Below are 19,393 nucleotides of genomic sequence, written 5' to 3' on the forward strand. Positions count from 1 at the left end.
AAACTCATGAATACTTCAAACATGGCACCAAAGGGTAGAATGGGCTTGAAGACTGCATTTCATTTTGAAGAAGTATTTTAACCAGTTTTGTACTTTGATGTCATTGTACTATGATGTCAAGCAGAAACAGTAGTGCACTTTCATCTACCTAGCCTAATACTCCTAAGCTGTGTAAAGCCCTTGCCTTCCTCAGACCAAAGGTTTTAGACAGGGCAAAAAATGTATCTGTAAAGGCTATATTCTTCTGCTATAATGCCGAAACTTTCTTAAGTTCTGAAGAGATGCTCCATGTTTCCACATCCTTCTCTTGAATTTTTCCCTATGTACAGTGGTGCCTCGCAAGACGAAATTAATTCGTTCTGTGAGTTTTTTCGTTCTACGAGTTTTTTCGTCTTGCGAAGCACCAATGTGTATTGACAGTTTCCCGTAGGAATGCATTGGCGGTTTTAAAAAAAAGGCGCAAGACGTTTCGTCTTGCGAAGCAAGCCCATAGGGAAATCCGTCTTGCGAAGCAGCTCAGAAAACGAAAAACTCTTTCGTCTTGCGAGTTTTTCGTCTTCCGAGGCATTCGTCTTGCAAGGTACCACTGTATAAGAATTTTGTTGCCGGTTTGAACATATAATGATGGCAATCAAAGCAAACAAGGCAAACAATTTCCACAGCCAAATTTCTAGACAGAGACACAGTGAAAATAAGCAAGATACACAGGGTGCTGCTGGGGGAGGGGAAGCAAATCTGTCTGCCAGGACATATATATCCCCTTAGCAAATTATGATAAAACACTTAAAAATAGCACCTGCAAGTCCAGTAAAATTTTATGTAGGGTGCTTCCACACTGGTTTGTTGTGGATTTGGTGCTGCTCATGAATTTTTTTCAGAGTTTCCAAATGGCATCTTCCTCACCAAAACATCTATACCCCCCTCCCCCCATTTAATCCAAAATTACTATCAGATTTTCTGCAGTCCTGATTAAATGGGAAAATAATATGGAGCAACATTTTGAGGTCATTGCACATAATATGAACAACGCCCCTGTGTGTGGAAGCACCGTTAGCTTATTAACATTTTGTTTTATTATTTTCAGAATAATTTTAGGAAGTGGGATCAACTGGGTTAGGGAGAGATTCACATGATAGTGAGCAGGAACATTGTTTTATCCTGGAAGAAAATTCCTTAAGAAAGCAAATAGATTGGGGGGGAGGGGGATCCATCACTTATAGTAACTGGCAATCTAGTAACCTAAATAGGTTCAAATGCTGTAGCCCCCCCTTTTTTTAAAGAAAAGTTAAGAATGTGTTTATTTTAAACAACACTTCTTTCATGGCAGTTTCTAATAATTGATGCAATCAATGCAATAAAACCAACAACACCTTATTGGCTATTTACAGCCGTGGGTCCGAATGCAGTACTTGCATGGTTTCAGACCAGCAACATTTGGCAGCAGGCATTTTTGGAGGCCCAGGAAACCCTCCCCCCCCCCGTACTTTTATTTGAACTTTAGGCCAGCTTTTAGCCCTGGCCTGCCTGTATTTATCTGTGCTGACAGTGAATGGGAATTGGAAAATGGAAAGGAGAGAATGGCTGCTACTTTTTAAAAAGCTAATTTAAAAGCAGGCGCAGTCTTCTGTAAAGATGATTCTGATTGTCCCCAGCTCTTTTGAAGGGACAAGGTTAAATCCATTTGTATTCAGAATGTGGGATTAGGCACTCACACAAAATGAACAACATCTTCCTTATTTATTCCATATTTAAATGGCCCCCGGAAGTATAAGCCAGTCGATTCCCAGCTGTTTGGGAATGCCAAGGGATCTTCTCCACTCCCACTCCCCCTCTTCCAAAATACATCAGCAAAATCCCTAAAATCCCACTAACTCTTTTCTGCCCAGTCCCCCAGCACAAGGAGGGGGATTCTATGTCATCCCTAAAGTTACATGTAAAGTAAGTGCAGCTTTATTCCAAAGTGGCTTGGTGGAGTGGAATGCAATCCAATATGGTGCATCACCCTAAGACCAGATGTCCTTGCATGACCTCATTCTGTTTGTTAGAAAAGATGGATTGTATGCATATGAGCAAATAACTACCGTTTTTTTCCAAGCCTCTCGATTTTACAGGGAATCTTCCTGTAAAAGCACTGCTGTGGCCTGGAAGTGTCTTGGGAGAGAAGGGTTAGAATCATAGAATCATAGAATAGAATCATAGAGTTGGAAGAGACCACAAGGGCCATCGAGTCCAACCCCCTGCCAAGCAGGAAACACCATCAGTGGTTAGAGCATTTTAGAATTTTCATTTATGTCCTGCTTCTGCTCCAGTGAGCACAAGGGCAGCATACGTGGCTCTCCCCATCCCCACTTCATATTCACAACAACCCTGAGAGGTAGGACTGGCTGAGAGATAGCAACTGACTCAAGGTCACCCAAAGAGGTGTATGTTGACAGGGGATTTGAACCCCGGATCTCCCCAGTCCTGGTTCAACACTCCCAACTTCATCTTCAGAAAGTTCGCCTGCATGCATTAAAAGGGTGATTACTACTCTGGGGTTATCAATTTGATCCTGCAAAGTATATCCTCCCTCCACCCTTAAAAAGCACATTTTAGCCATTATCACACCTCCAGTGAGCTGTCACATCTAATTATCCTGTCCTTCTGGATGGAGCATGGAGTATGAAGAATGTTTCATCTTTGTCAGTTTCACATAAGGTAAGGGAGGTAAGAACGGATTCTTTGGAAAGTTGAAATGGCCACTACAAAACAGGGGAGAGAGTCACCATCCTTATAAAAATTAATAATAAAGAAAAAAAGTTAAAATTCCATGGAATGGCAGGTGCACGGCTGTGGAGGAAGAGGGCATTTCATGTCACAAAATTACGTCTATTAACTGCTTTTCTGCTTCTTGTGCCCAGGGCAGGGTTCAATAGAAGCTCAACTATTCAACACCACAATACAGTGGTACCTCAGTTTACGAACTTAATCTGTTCCGGAAGTCCGTTCTTAAACCGAAACCATTCTTAAACCGAGGCGCGCCTTCCCTAATGAGGCCTCCCACCGCCAGTGCCCTTCCACCGTTCGGATTCCGTTCGTAGACTGAGGTAAAGTTCTCAAACCAAGGCACTATTTCCAGTTTTGCCGAGTTTGTAAACCACATCGTTCTTAAACCGAACTGTTCTTAAACTGAGGTGTTGTTGTTTAGTCATTTAGTCGTGTCCGACTCTTCGTGACCCCATGGACCAGAGCACGCCAGGAACTCCTGTCTTCCACTGCCTCCTGCAGTTTGGTCAGACTAAACTGAGGTACCACTGTATATTAAAAACAAACAAACTAAAATAAAATAAATATAGCAACAAAACTGAATTTTAAAGGTCTTTGTAAACAGATTTAAAGTACAGAGTGGGGGCCCAGTTTAGCTTTTTAAGGAGCTGTGGTGTCACAAGACAATGGAACAAGCTCTGCTCAGGGCCAGGGATGCCATGTAACTCCAGCAACTGCAGCCACGTAACACCTAGGATTGCAACAGCAGCATTAGCTGGGGGGAAATGGCATCAAACTCACCAACAAGGGATTACATTTGAGTGCTAAGAAAATGTGATTTCCCCACAATGTTCACTTTAGTGATAGCCATCTGGAAAAGTATTTTGGGTTCCCTATAGTAACCTCTGCATAAAATTGAGAATGGGAAACCTGTAGTACTCCAGATGATATTGGACTGCAGTTCTCATCATCCCTGACCACTGGCCACAGCGACAGGGACTGATGGGACTTGGGAGTCCAACCAGAGGATCACAGATTCCGCATCCCTGGTGCAAACCCATCTCCAACCTCAATGACCTGTGTACAACGTGTAATTCCACTTGCTCATACACATTAGTATAGGATACATGTTTGGGGCTTGTAAATGGCAGCCATTAGGAAGCCTGAGCAGCTTTTGGACTGTGGAAGGTGGGGAAGTGAAGAGTGTTTGAGGACCAGGACATTCACAGGGAAACCAAAATGCTTGTTTACAAAGCTATTGAACTACCAACTTTACTGTGTGCTTATGAAACATGGACCACTTATAAACACCATCTCCAACTCCTCAAATGATTCCATCAACGGTTTCTCTGAAAAAAATTTACACATCACTTGGGAAGACAGGCAAACTAATATCAGTGTACTAGAAGAAGAAAAGATCACCAGTGTCAAAGCAATAATTCTTCAACATCAACTTTGTAGGACGGGTCATGTTGTTCAGATGCCTATTTACTGTCTTCCAAAGCAACTACTCTATTCCTAACTTATGAATGGAAAGCAAAATACTGGTGGACAACAAAAGAGGTTTAAAGATTCTCTCAAGACAAACATAAAAAATGTAGTACAGTTGTACCTCAGTTCTCGAACGAAATCTGTTCCGGAAGTCCATTCGACTTCCGAAAACATTTGAAAACCAAGGCACGGCTTCCGATTGGCTGCAGGAGCATCCTGCACTCAATCAGAAGCTGCGTCAGTTGTTTGGTTTCCAAAAAACATTCGCAAACCAGAATACTCACTTCCGGGTTTGCAGCATTCGGGAGCCAAAACGTTCAAGTCACAAGGCATTTGAGACCCAAGGTATGACTGTATAAGCACTGATAACTGGAAAACACTGGCCTGCGAACACTCCAACTGGAGAAAAGCCTTTACCAAAGGTGTCATGGACTTTGAAGAAGCCCGAACTCAGGGTGAAAAGGAAAAAAGAGCTAAGAGGAAGGCACGTTTGGCAGACCCTCACCGTGATCAACTCCCGCCCGGAAACCTGTATTCCCACTGTGGAAGGACATGTGGATCCAGAATTGGCCTCCAGTCACCTATGGACTCACTGTTAAGACCGTTTTCATGGAAAACAATCTTACTCAGGTAAGAGTGATCGCCAAAGAAAGACCACTTCTGAGTAACCCCTTGTATTATCCGGATTGTGCTGCCTTCACAGACAGGCAATTGCTGGGCTCTGCAGTGTGGACCCTTGCCTCCAAACAGAACATCATAAAATCTCTGGGAAAAGTGCTCAAAGCATAATGAGTTGCATTGTCAATCCTGCAAGAACTGTTCTGAGTGAATCCTCCTGAACTGAAGTAAGATTCTGTTATGCTGCTCTTGCCTCTCCCCACCCCACCAAAAAAGAAGCTGAAATCTAAATAAGCCTTCAGTCCTTGTATCTTTATTTCAATTCTTTCTTGTTCCAGTCAAGCAGTAAATAAGGAAGCACGGATACTCCATGCCTACTGCAGTACAACTTGCCAATGCTTCTAAACTGCTCCTCTGAGCTCCTGCCAAAGCCCCTTATTCAGATACTGTGTAAAGCCTGTTGTTTTTCCTTGGGTATATTCCAGTTGTTCCTAGGTTCTTCTTAATTCCCCCACACTGGAGTTTCAGTTCTGGGATCCTATCTGATTGACTAATCATCCCTGGAGCATAAGGAGAACTACCCTAGAAAACATCTGGGTCTCCAAAATGAAGCAGCTCCCTGTGACAGCAATCCTTAAACATGTACAAGCACTGCATAGACATCCTTTTAGGACGTCTCTCTTTCCAAGAGTTACAATGCATTGGGACACATTTTGGGTGGCAATGCGCTGGAAACCCCACTTTGATATGACATGGTCTCTGAGGCCAAAGATCTCTTACTATTGCAGTTTCCGAGTTCTTACTAGATGGAATGGTAAGAATGGAAGAATTGTAGTTATTATTATTTTACTGAATTGTATTGTTTTGATGAATTTGTTGTTTGCTTTATGTTACTATGTTTGATATTATAGTGTTTATAACGGTTTGCCCCTCCACAATGCTATTGCAATTATTGTGAACTGCTTTGAGCTCAACATTTGTTGTTCAAAAAGTGGAATAAAATATTAAATCAAATTGAATCAAAAGCTAACTGTACTGCTTTGACCTGGTTTTTGCTTTCTTAGGAATTATTCTGGTCATATGCAATTTTCATTTGAATAAGTTTTAGTCTTTGTAACCCATGCATGACCTACAAGTAACATTGTCCCTCATGTCTACATATCTGGATAGGCTTGCCTTAAAAGGGGTTTTTTTTAGCAGGGGCCAGAAAAGAGTGCAAAGTGTGGGTGCCACCCACTTTTGTTGCACTGTAGTGCAAGAGTGCCCCTCCAGAGGGTAACCACATGGTAACACTGGAGAGGATGAAGAACAATAAATAAAGCAGGAGGATGTGTGGCGGATCCACTATAAATCCACTACTAACTTTAACTGCATGACGTATGTATTGAGGAAAACAGCCATCATGAAATGCGCAAGTCTGGAGGGGCCCATAAACCCCACAGAAACAAATCGGAAGGAACGCGCCCTGAGCAGCAGATACCCTTAACCTTCGCGCAAACTTTGTGAAAACATTAATCAGTATAAAGGTCGCCTGGGAAAGGGCGAACTGAAGGAGCTTTCACTTTGCTATTTTGTTTTTGTTTAGGGAAACGGGCGCGCGGCCTGCCTCTGGCACTAGCTGGCTAACGAAGCTTAAGGGGTTTTGAAGGGCTTGAATGGGAGTAAAAAACCAGCCGGGCGAGGAATTTGGGCTGAATGCTCCCACACGCTTCATTGTGCAGAGCGGGAGGGGGGCGGCGAGGGCTGCAGCATGCAAGGCCAGAAGGGCCGCCCAGCCTCCCTAGGCGAGGAAGAGGCTCTGGAGCCCACGCGCGCCTCCCGCCGTGACGCGCCGAGCTGGGCCCGTCTCCTGCCCCAGACCTCCTTCCCCTTTGAAGTAAGCCACGTGCGTTGGCAGCGCCCGGCCGCCTCGGCCTGCGGGCCGCGGATCATCCAGGCATTGAAGAAGGGCAAGAAAAATGCAAAGCCCTGTCCCGAACACCATTAGCCGCTTTGCAACTTGCCTCTCCCTTGCTAATTCCTGGCCTTGTGGCTCCACGACGGCAGCCGCCGCCTTGCAAACACCTGCAGCTTTCCCTTTCTTTCTTTCTTCTAAAGCGTAGGGGTATTCAAAGTCTTTCCTTTTTTTTACCCCCTCCCCTCCCTCTCTCTGGCGAACTTCGCTTGCTTCCTTTTCTTTGGCCCTTTCACTAACTAAATACAGCTGATCCAGACCCGGCCCCTCCGCACGTGCCAGATGAATAAATCGCACGCCTGGCCCCCTCCCGGGTTTAAATCTTCCCCCTGCTGCTGTGTTTGCTCATTCTCACTGCAGCTGTGGGGTTGCTAGAGAGAGAGAGAGATGACCTATGGGCTGGCTGGCTTGCTATATTGCTGGTGTGCAATCCCGCAGCCCCTTTGAAAGCAAGGGTTGTAAACCCTCGCTTGCTGGCTTTTTCATGTATTGTGCTGTAGTACTTGCCTTTTGTTGCAAAGTGCAAACACAAACACGCCCGCTCCGCAAACCGGGAGGGGTGGCGAAGGAGAAGGCGCAGGAGCCCCTTTGCAATATATATTGCCCTGTCCAAAGCCTACGGGTTAAAACAAACATCAACAGTGCGTCAAATAGTTTGCCCGTAAGACTCTTTTGTTATGAAGATAAGCTTGTTATCTCTTTCATTCAGATTTTAATCTGACAGGTCATTTGCATACTGCCAGCTGACTTCAGGGTGTGCATTAGATCCACTTTGCATTTAAATCTTCTGTCACTCAGCAAAATTAAAAAGAGAGAGTAAAAAAAGCCCTTCTTTCAGTTCCATTACTTTTTGTCTGGGTGTAATCGACTAAAAGGAAGTGCCCCCGCCTCCCCAGTATCTTGAACATCTCTTTTTATTTTCATGGCAAACCCAAAATAGAGATACTAGTTAGATTTAGATTTGAAATGGCTGCAGAGTGAGAAGTCTGCAAAGTACATCATGTCTCCAACCTCACACTTGCAGAAGCAATAGACAATAAACTAAGCATCATAGGTGCACTGAAGGTAATGCGCCATCACACTGTGGCAAAAATAAGAGCAGTCAGATATTTGGGCAGCCAATGGAGGGAAGGTGTGCACTCCCCCTTCAGAAGTACAGCCAGAGATCATAGCTCACCAATCTCTTGCTTTGTCATGTTTGGAGGTTCCATAGTTTGGAGGTTGAAAAATGAGCTAAACATCAAACCTACTCTCTTCTCTAAAAAAAGAGTTCTCTCTTAGATGCCTACCATTTTGGCTTGCCATGAAATTGCCTCTTCCTGGCTTCCAAACAGAGAGGACTTGCAGATAGGTGTCATTAAGCATGCGAACTTCCTCAGACTTCTTGAAAAAGTGTTTCTGTCTCCATAAATTAATAGATCAGAATGTTCAAAGTCACATAAATCCAAACAAATGAAATGCATCCTGTTAAATTTAGGCTCAATCTGGCCTCTGTGAGGAGCTTAACAAAATTTATTCTTCGTTCATTTATTTTATTTTATTTCTCCAAGGAGCACAAGGTGATATACACGGTCTCCCCCCTGCTCATTCAATCCCCACAACAACCCTTTGAGGTAAGTTAGGCTGAGACTTGGTGGGTGGCCCAAGGATACCCAGTGACCTTCATAGCTGCGTTGCAGTTTGAACTTGAGAAACCATTTAAACAAACACTACAAAAACCATTTAATAATAAGGGCAAAACAATAACATAGTAACACCATCTAGCTTCCCTACAAACAAATCTGGAAGCGATCAGGGACAATGCTGATCACCATGAGACCAAACTGAAGAAGGTACTTAAGAAGATAAATGCAGTGGCACAGTCCTGAAACATGACTTTTGTACAACGCAGGACTTGTCCACACTGGAGTTTACTGTGTATTTGCAGATGTTTGCATTCCCATTCAGTTTGGTTAATCTACATGATGATACCCTCAAACAACAGCCATCTTAATGCTATTCCCCCTGTAAATCCAAGCTTGCCTGATATGGTGGTGTTCTAGTAAACTGGGGAAATGGGTTCCAAACTACTCCACTCTGGGCTCTCACTATCTTTCAGTGTTTTTGGGTGGATCAGTTGTCACTTTCTGCTACTCTCCTTTTTATGTTTTTCTCACAGGCCCATATAAGTTCAGCACAACCAGTTGGGCCTGGTGAGCATTTAAGGTCCCCAACCCTAATCTGCGGGTTGCCATCCGAATGGATTTTATTCTGATCCTGATCCGATTTGAGGATGTATTTTAATTGATTGTCTGATTTTATGTTAATGTATTATACATTTGATGTTAGCCGCTCTGAGCCCGGCTTCGGCTGGGGAGGGCGAGATATAAATAATTTTTTTAAAAAAATAATAATAATAATAATAATAATAATAATAATAATAATAATAATTCTACTGCTTCTCCAGTGATTTCATTGCTTTTCCAGTTGAGATCTTAGAGGATCTTTGTTGTTGTTTGCACAAAACCAGAAAACTGCGCAAGGAAATTTACAGTTGCCTATGTGCTTTTGCACACTTCGGGGGGGGGGGCATTTTTTCTTAAAAAGTAAGGTGTACACACAGTTGTCTGCACACATACCCTGTTGGTACTTAATCAATATAACGGAATCAACAAGTTAGAAGGCAAGGACAAACATAAAAGGGAATGCCTGCTAGTATGAACCAGGCCTGCTATATGCCAGGAAAATTCCTGGCACGTCCTGGTTTTCAGGTGTAAAAATGGCACTGGGGGGAATTTTGCTGAATTGGCAAAATGTCAGGGAAAACCCGGATATATGTCAACATGATGGAAAAAGCAACGGAAACAGCTCCAAAAGCTCAAAATCACTTTTGGGGGGAGACTTCCCAAGGTTTGTTTCCAAGAAAAGCTCAACAAATTTGCGGGTGTCAGGAATTTCACTTTTTGAAATATGGCAACCCCCCCTAGTATGAACAGGAAAGACTGAAGTTGCTCATCGTTTACACACTCAGATACATGCTGGTGTGGACTGTGCTGGTCTAATTTGAATGGGGTGGGAGAATGCATTAACGGCTAAATCATGCTCAAACTTGGACACCCTTTGCCTTCTTCTGGTTCTTCTTCCCTCCCTTGCATCTGGTTTAGCACTCCAGTTGGAAAGCAGCACCTGGACAAGCAGAGTGAAAGTGAGGGGCCGTGTCGGCACCAACCAATTTCTGGCGCAAGGAGGGGTGGAAGGGTTTTTTTTTTTTTTGTCTTTCCTTGCCTGGGCGAGTTCCTGTGCAGCTCTTTCCACATGTGCAGCCCACATGCCCAAAGCTGTAGCACAGAAATTATGTGTTAAGAGGTCTGCTGGATCACTTACTCATAAGCAGATCTACTCATAAGGAAAGGTTATGGCCGGCTGGTAGGGCAGATGCCCATCCCTATCAACAAACCTCTTCATAAGGAAAGCAGCTGCTATGACCAGCGATGAGAGCAGATTTCATATTTTGATGAAACTTGTATAGCATTGTACAGTGGTACCTCGGGTTAAGAACGTAATCCGTTCTGGAGGTCTGTTCTTAACCTGAAACTGTTCTTAACCTGAAGCACCACTTTAGCTAATGAGTCCTCCTGCTGCCGCTGCACCGCCGCTGCATGATTTCTGTTCTCATCCTGAAGCAAAGTTCTTAACCCAAGGTAATATTTCTGGGTTAGTAGAGTCTGTAACCTGAAGCATCTTTAACCTGAAGCATATGTAACCTAAGGTACCACTGTACTGGTATTCTAAGCTTAAGTTGGTGATCAATGAGGGCAAAATGTTGTGCCTGCCAGTATTGCATTGGGTGTGTGTTATAATCAAAACTCTAAAACTCTGGCTGCTTTATGTGTCCAACTACAGAACTTCCTTGTCTGGTGGTGGAAGATAATGGTGAAGCTTTGGAGGAACAGCTGCAGCTTGCTTAGTTGCAGCAAGAAGCCCATGTTGTCTCCTCCTTGTGAGCAGATATGCAGGTAGAGGATGGAGCAATATCCATTGCTGTGTCTCTTCAAACTCTTGCAGGGCAGGGATGGTGAACCCACAGCCCTCCAGGCATTTCTGGTAGACTACAACGCCCATCATCCCTGTCCATTGGACATGCTAGTTGGAGCTGGAGGGATGTGGAGTACAAGAACGCTTGGAGTTCTGCAGGTTCGGGTCTATATTAAGCAGTATAGAAATTAAACAATCCGTCACAAGAAGAGCCTGTTGGATCAGGCCAATGGCCCATCTAGTCCAGCATCCTGTTCTCCCAGAGGTCGCCCAGATGCCTGTAGGAATTCCTCAAGCAGGAGCCAGCTACAAGAATAGTCTCCCCTCCTTCAGTTTCCAGCAACTGGTGTTGAGAAGCATTAGTGCCTCTGACCGTGGATCCAGCTATCGCAATCCCAAGCAAGTCGCATAAAAGTTCATTGTGGTGGGGCCCCGAGCAGACATAATTTTGGTACTTGCTGGGTTACAGTTATTTCTATCACCTTTGTATCATTCAACTTCACTCACACTGAACTTAAATTGAAATTTCTGATCCAGAGTTCCTGGCACCGCCTCTGGCTCATTCAGTGTTCATTCAGTCCTCTGGCATTTTAGGAAGCAGCCGGAATTAAGAAGAAGAAGAAGTAAGGCTGTTAATTTAGATGGCAAAGACTGCAACCCTCAGCCATCAGGAACTCACAGCATGGTTTTTTCCTTGCAAACACATCTATAAAGGGGGACGGGGGACGGGACTGTAGCTCTGTAAGTTTTGGCTTTCATAAGTTTTACTAAATTCATAACTATGGTATGATTATTTATCACAATAGTATTTTGTTTTGTTTCTTAAAACGGAAATAAATACTGAGCAGTCCTTCTGATTTGTTTCCAGGGAAGTTCTGTGACATTTTGTCAAGCAAGTGTTATCCCACACTCTGCAGTGCACTTCCCCATCACCTTCCTGGTCTCGGTTTTTTATTTTCTTTTGCGGGTTAGGGTGCATAGATTTGCTGCACGAGAATGCCAAATCAACTTTACCTGCTCAACCGGAATTTAGCAACAGTCTGGAAGAGCCCTGATTCTTCAGCAGACTATGGCACTCTTTGCTCAAGGAAACACAAATGGTCATTTCCCTGGTGAAATTTGGATGCTGGCTTAAAAGGGAATCCTTCCATTTCCTTTTGACTTAGCTGCTCTCTCTCTGTGTTTTTGATTGGTACTAAGCGAAACTCTCTTTGCTGTATATTAATGCCATACTACTTAGATTATGTGTTTTATTTTAACTTTGGTCGTTCGCAGCTGTAGGATTCTTGTTGTTACAACATAATGCTGGGCTATAAATACTTTAATAAATAAAATTTATAATAAATATTTCCAAACTTCTAAACCTTTCTTCTATAACTAGCATAAGGGATAGAAATGTGTGTGTGCGTATTCTCAAGATATCTATATCTATTCAATATACACACAGCACAGAACTGTTGAAGATGCACCAAATCTGTGCTGTCTAAGATAGGATGGGGATGGGAAAGGGCACTGGTAGTGTTGACTTTATGATTGATCTGATCCTAAGCCTTAGGACTCTTCTAAACATCTTTTTAATGGTGCATTCACAATGATTAGTGCTGATGATGCTATCAGGGTGGTCACGCCTGATCCCACTTCAGATACTATTTGTACCTGCAAAGATTTTGGGGCATGAGCATAGCTGGGGGCAGCTGCCTCCCCGCAATCAAGTAAATTTAAAAAATGCTTAACTAACTGACCAATTGCATCACAAATAACTCAATTCTGCCCCCCTAACAAAAGCCTGCCACCCTAAAATAAATCCGAGCTACGCCCATGTTTTGGGGTAGCATTGCTTCTTTTCCAGCCAGTGCATATCCTCTAACTTCCTGCTGAAATCTCATAACTTCTGGGGGGCCTCTAGATGGGCATGTTCTTGACATGATAATAGTGCAGTAGTAGAGGATTCCTTCTGCTTTAGTTTGATCTGTGATGCTTCCATGATGCTCCTTCCTCGATGCTATCACAATACTGTTATCTGGAGGAGCTATGGGACAACAAAAGCAGAGCAAAAATAAACCAGAACATCTGTGGTATAAAAGGTTATGGGATTTAACAGGATATGCACTGATTAGAAATGAAGCAGTATGACTGGTCCAGAAATTTTGCTGGTGCAAACAGTATTGAAGGTGGGGTTGTGTGTGACCTCCCCAGTATCATCATGCGCACAAAGCATCATGAATGGACAATAAAGAGATTCCTGGAGGGACCCTTTATACCACAAATGTTCTGGAGGTTCTTGGTCCCACTTTCATTGTGCTATAGTGCCTCTGGCCCCAAATCACAGAACAACCAACTTTTATTGTGTCACAAACATGTTGCAGAATGCACGTGCAACAAAACCATCCATCTGAAAGGGCCTTTGGGATGCCCCTGCTGCTTTTTCAAGCATCCTTGCTCAATGCTACAAGCTTCCTGTCCTTCATTCCCTTCCCCCTTCCTTCAGCGGCAAGGCCACCTCCGTCCTTGCTCCATTTTCACATCTGACAATTTTTATTAACACAGGAAATTGCCTCAGAATTGATACCGATTTGGTGTTCTGGGCCTAGAATGGTCATTTCAGTTGTTATCGAAAACAGTGATGGCGGAATGAGTTCCAGGGACTCCAGACTGAAAAAGACGAATTGGATTAAATTTAAAGTGGAAAGTGAGAGATTGTAGTTCACATGCAATTTACGGGAAAACAATCAAATGTGTAACTTGCAGCAACAAAATGTGTCAGCCAGAAACCACAACATCTTTGAGAAATCATTTACTCATGTGAGCGCTTTCCAGTGCTTGATGCCCTTCCAACGCGTACGCCGCAGCTGACAGAACATGAAGGAATGGTTTATGGCAGGGGGATCATTTTTTTTTAACACTCATGCTAACATCTGTCCAACGGAGCCCCTCATTAATGATATGATGGAATGATTCTGTAAAGACTTGAGAAGTTTCAGCCATCATCACCAAGCTGATGATATAGTCAGCATTTTCGCTCAGCTTGGAAGAGATGGGAGATGGTATTGAAAAGGCAGTGTTAAGAATTCTATCGTGGCCACAATCTTGCCCATTGTCATATGGTGCACAGCAGGCATTGTGGTGAAGGGAAGATACCAACACAAAACCAGAAACAATACACAGCAATTTCTGAATGTGTTAAACTGAAGTGCATTACAATTCCCTAAAGAGTTGCTTGTTTGCAGACTGCTGTTCTTTAGTTCATAACATACGTTCCTATAATACACAGCTGCAGAAGATACGATTGCATCCCTCTGAGGTCTGCAACCACATTAACAAATGCTCGTGGTGGAGGCTGCAGATGCTCACAGAGGCTGCATAGTAGTTCTCTATTTGCTGCGTTTTCCTCAAGTCAATTTGTGCACCCTGGTCCTCTGCATTTTTACACTGAAGTAAGCCTCATTGGTTTGTATTCAAATGGAACAATGAGTCACAGCAAGGTTTGGACTCATCCTAGGTGCTCCCTCTAGTTCTCTGTGGTGGCCAGTAGGAGTTTGGAAGTTTCATTTCCCATTTTAGATTACCTACAGTTAAGCATTATGCACCAACCATCTGTGGTTAGTTATAACTATGGTTACTTGAAACAAGCCAACTTCAAACCATGGTTTACGAGGTTTTGACTAGCTACGGTTAAGATTAACCACAGTTTAGGGCCCACACACAAAACTAAACTGTGGTTTGCTTGAAATCAGAAGCAAAAACTTACCATTTTCTCCTTGCAGCCTTGCAAGGAGGGGCCAAGGCTCTTGGATGTAACAATATACCCATTGTTTATCGTTACATCTACTGGGTCTTTGAGTTTAGTGAGGATTACTATAAAGCAAGCGTGCATTGGATTACAGACTATTGACTTGATTCTGTGTATGTTTACTTGGAAGTTAGTCCCACTGAGTTCAACAGGACCTATTCCTAAATAAGATTGCAGGCTTCACTGTGCAAAGAATATGTTCACATGTTATATATTCATTGTTTTGGAACTCATGGCAACAGGGCATCCACCAGAGTATGGTGACCCCCTCCAAAGCCACAGCTACTGTTCACATGGGTTTAAAGTGCCCTTTGCCTGGTAATGAAAGAGCAAGTATTTCTCACCTTCCCTGTCAGGGAGGTCAGTCTGGGAGTGACTTCTTAAATAGCCAACAACTGCCACCATCCACATTTGACTTGAACTCCCAACTCTGCAGCATTTTGTGAAGAAGAAGAAGACACCAACTGCATTCAGCAACCTTCAACTTAAGAGTTACCAACCAGATAGTTTAAACTTGATCAGCCAATCAAAGGGATGCTGTGAGGTAGCACAGTTATTCAGACAACTTCAAACTTCTAATTCCAGATTTGATAGAATGTTTTAAGATAAGTGAGTGGGAGAAATGCCCACAAAAGAAAAACAAACAATTAATTAATTTATAGGTAACCACACACTGACCCTATTCCTATGTTACTTTCAGAAACTTTTAATAAGGCACAACAGCATCCCCATATTTGTAGAGGTGCACAGGATGTGTTTGGAAGTTGAAGAGGCAGAATTCCTCAAGGCATACAAAGGAAAAAACCATACTAAAAGCACCCCCTTTTATGCTACGTCCCATGAGGGGAGGACTGAGGATTGCACTCAACTGTGCTATCGAAAAAGCCCTGTGCTGGATGTTGCAAGCTTCCCATTCACAGAAACTAAGGAAAGAGAGCTGTGAATTGGGAAGAATCTCCTCTTGGGTTCCCTCTTGGAATTATCTAAGGGGAAAACACTGTCTTGTCTTGAGTATTTAGGCAAAGATCAGGATCTATATGTTTCCTTTGAGGCAAAGGGTGCTTCCACACCATCACTATTTTTGAGTGGGGTTCAGGTTGCACAGCATAATGCAGGTGGTGCAACTATAGTTGATTAGGAGGTATTGTGCCACAAACCTGTTTCTGTAAAAGATCAGACTTTTGAAATGAGGAAAGTGATGGGGGAAATGCCCTGGAAAGTGTGGGGTAACACTTGCTTCAACACTATGTCATCTAACCTCACAGCAAGCAACTCAGGATGAATGCTCACTAAACAGGTAACCTCATCTAACCTCCCCACAAACCAGCAGGAATGCTCACCAAATAGCCAACATCATGTCATGTTATGTAACACCTGCTTTGATGCAATGTCGCCAACTTCCCATGCAAACAAATCAGGATAAATATGCAAAACCCATCTAGAATCCTTAAAGGAACAGAAGGGCTGGACATAGCTCTCCATCACAGCTCAAGTCTTGGTTTGTGTGTGAGTGTGTCAACAGGCAGAGCCAAAGAACCTGGCCCTTCAGCCATTCCTTAGTTTAAGATGACTGGGCAAGTAGATCCTACAGTGAGTTAAATGAGCTCTGGATTAAATTGGTTTCCATTTCAGTACTTAAAAAAACAACAACACCTTTCTGCCTTTTATGCTGTACATGCACACCTACACGCTCTAGAGAAAGAATATCAGCTTCATGGTATTACATGCCAGCAATGCTAATGCTTTCAAGATTCCTTAAAAGTTTATTTAGGCATTTCAAAGAAAGAAAGAAAGAAAGAAAGAAAGAAAGAAAGAAAGAGGTATCTCTGCAGCCTTAAGTAGATGGGGTGCAGATGGGTTCCAGAACTTCTGATCTGGGGCTTTGCAGTACATTGGTTTCAAGTTCGGGAAGAGGCAAAACATTAAATGCTATGATTGCAAGATGCCTAACAAACTGCAGGAAATAAGAGCTAAGTCAAGAAAAGATCTGAGTTCCACAAAGAGAGCCCCGTGGTCTGTGCAGAAGAGAATTGGGCTTCAGCCAGTGAGTTACTTAAAACATACAAGAAACAAAGACAAATGATTATGACCTCAAGATAAAACTGCATTACTCTATATCCAGAAAGTTGTCAGTCATCTGTATATGAAACATAGATTCATATGTTTACTTGCCCCACTGACGTCTGTGGTTTTCCTTCCCTTCCCTTCCTTGAATTACAATCCCTGTATGATCTTGCCACTCCGCTAAATCTCGCTTCTCTGTTGTTGTGTGTTTACAATTTTACTGAGCATTTTTTTGCTGTTTGGTGAAATTGCACACTGCAGTGCTAATATTGAATATAGGTGGGGATCTGCCTTCTCAGGGTGTTCTAGTGCCTTGGGAAGGTAGGCACTATGTTGCATTCAAACCAAAGATTGGCTATGTCAACAGTAGGTAGGAAAATGTGTCTGTACCTTGTATTTGGGCAGTGCAGAGATAAACTCTTTTCTACACCCTAAAAAGGCAAAAAGGCTGTGCATCTATGCACTAAAATGGCATGTCAGAATAGGGCTTACATAAAGGAAATCCAATGCATGTAGACGAAAACTGCATGGCCATCCCCACATATATATGCATAAAAACCCACATTGGATTTTTGTGCATATATATGTATTCCAATGTGCCATCCCTGTGTGGACAACTGGTGGTTGTGGAAGCAGCCTATGTGCCAGGGAAGGCAGGCGAGTGTGTGTTCCCATTGACACCACAGGCCAGGGAGGTGTGAGGGCGAAAGAGCATGTAATCCTGCCCAATAATTTTAACAATCACAGAGATAGGCAACTGTCAGCCCAAGGCTCCTTTTGGACACTCTTCCAAGAAATGAAACTTTTTAATCACCCTGTGATAAATGCTGAGCCTTAAATTCTTTAAGAATTCGTGTGTCTGCCAAAACCCCTTTCTGCCGCAACAACAAAGCAGGCAAACTGCGGAGTCTCTGAGTTTTTCTGGAAGACATGAGAGACATTTTCCAGGAAATTGTCATCCTGCCTATAGATTGGGCCTCAAAAAAACACCAAGTATGATTGGATGCTTGCTTCTCTGTCCCTCCTGCCCCAGTCAATCAGTGCCCCCCCAAAAAACTCATCATAAAAATGGAGTAGTTTTAATATTGCCTCTGTCTCCATGCCTGAAAAAGCTCCGCCAATTACCTCAGCCTCAAAACTGGTCCTGTACATTTTGGGTGCATGCAATAATGTTACGCCTAGTTGCCTAGTTGCTGAACTTAAGTTAGGGACTGTTACAGTGTAAGGATTAGGTAGAAACAACTGTTTATTTCCTTTTAATGCAGCCTCGTATTTCTCCTTCTCTCTTATCTTGAATCCTTTAATAAATTGTTGAATTAGACGCCTGAAGTTGACTGAGCAGCTACTGCTCCCTCGCTGAATTGGCCTAGCCCAAGTGTTGGCTGCTGGTGTCTCAAAGAGAATTAAAGGGAGATGCCTATGTCTGTGCTGTCTCTCCAAAAGATTGCTGGTCTGAGCTCCTGTGTGCTCAGACTAAGGCAACACACTTAGGCAGTGCTGCTCAGCCAGGTTTGCCTCACAAGGAAGGTGAGAGTGTGGTCTCTTCGCCGCATACCTCCGTGCAGAAGCTTTGGGAGGTGCCTTCTTCTTCTTCCAAACACAGCTGAGACACAGCCAAACGTTCCACAATGTCTCTCACCTGGTTAATAGCAACAGAGGACCCATCTGTTGGAGATGCACATAGGAAGACATTTATCAGAGTTTCTACTGCTTTCAAACTGGGGGAGAAAGGTGGTTAAAGAGTGCTGTCTCTGGGAAAGAGCCAAGGCCCAGTGTTGCTGCTCTTTTTTCCTAGAGCCATTCCAAATACAATCCCCATTTGATTTTTGTTTTTGTAAAAGTTAAAAAAAAAAAAAAGCCAACCAGTTGGGTGGTACTACTGCTGCTCCTCATCACAAGAAGAACACTACTTGTGACTAAGGACTGGCAAACCTGCCAATTTCATTTTCTCTCATTTCCCCCCTCCACATCTCCACATCAGTTTGTGGGTTAAAAAAAGAAAAATGAGAATTCACCGACATTTTAAGTGCGATTTTCACCTGTTATATGCACATTTTTCTATGCATTTTTGCAAACCAATCTTCCCTAATTTAGTCCTTTTTTGTTTGTTATCTTCACTGTTACATGCATTTTGTATATTTCACTTGGCTAGAGAACTACATTGCAAAATTCATAGAAGAAAAATTCAAAAGGACAGCTGTGTTTCAGTTTGCGTATTGTTTTGGAAAGTATGGATTCTATAGATGCCCCTTGAACCGAGTTGACGTTTACCCTCATCGCTGCCTCTTGCACCTGGCTGCACAGCCAAAGTCCAAAACGATTTCGGGTCACCTTCCTTCCATCCGCGCTCAGGGGAGAAACTTTGCTGCGCAGTCAAGGGAAGCCTTCCAGGATCAAACTCAGCAGAGGCAAGTTTTAACTGGACTTTAAACTGCCGAAGGAGTCAGCGGGGATTGTTTGAAGAACTGGCCAAGATGCGATCTTGCTTTGTAGGCATGAGGCGCTTTGTGTGCGCTGCTGGGCTGCTAGAAACCTGGGCGCACTGGAGGCCAGTGGGCTATGGATTGCAACAGACGGGCTTGACTGCTCGAGGCACAGTTTGGACGCTCACCCTGGTGGTTAAAATGAGCTTGAGCCACCTTATCTAATCTCTCTCCTGATATTTGCTGGGTGAAAGCATTTATTGCATCATGTTACTCCATGAGTACTTGCTGGCT

General features: G+C 43.3%; 1 long non-coding RNA gene across 1 annotated transcript in view; it reads left to right on the forward strand.

Annotated features, from left to right (window-relative positions):
* The window catches only part of LOC310667199, a 48,914-nt gene that overhangs the window by 11,272 nt on the left and 18,249 nt on the right, over positions 1–19,393 (forward strand). The gene's annotated exons all lie outside the window — the stretch shown is intronic.

This window comes from Podarcis tiliguerta (genome assembly GCF_965153285.1).
Source record: "Podarcis tiliguerta genome assembly, chromosome: 2".
NCBI lineage: Eukaryota > Metazoa > Chordata > Lepidosauria > Squamata > Lacertidae > Podarcis > Podarcis tiliguerta.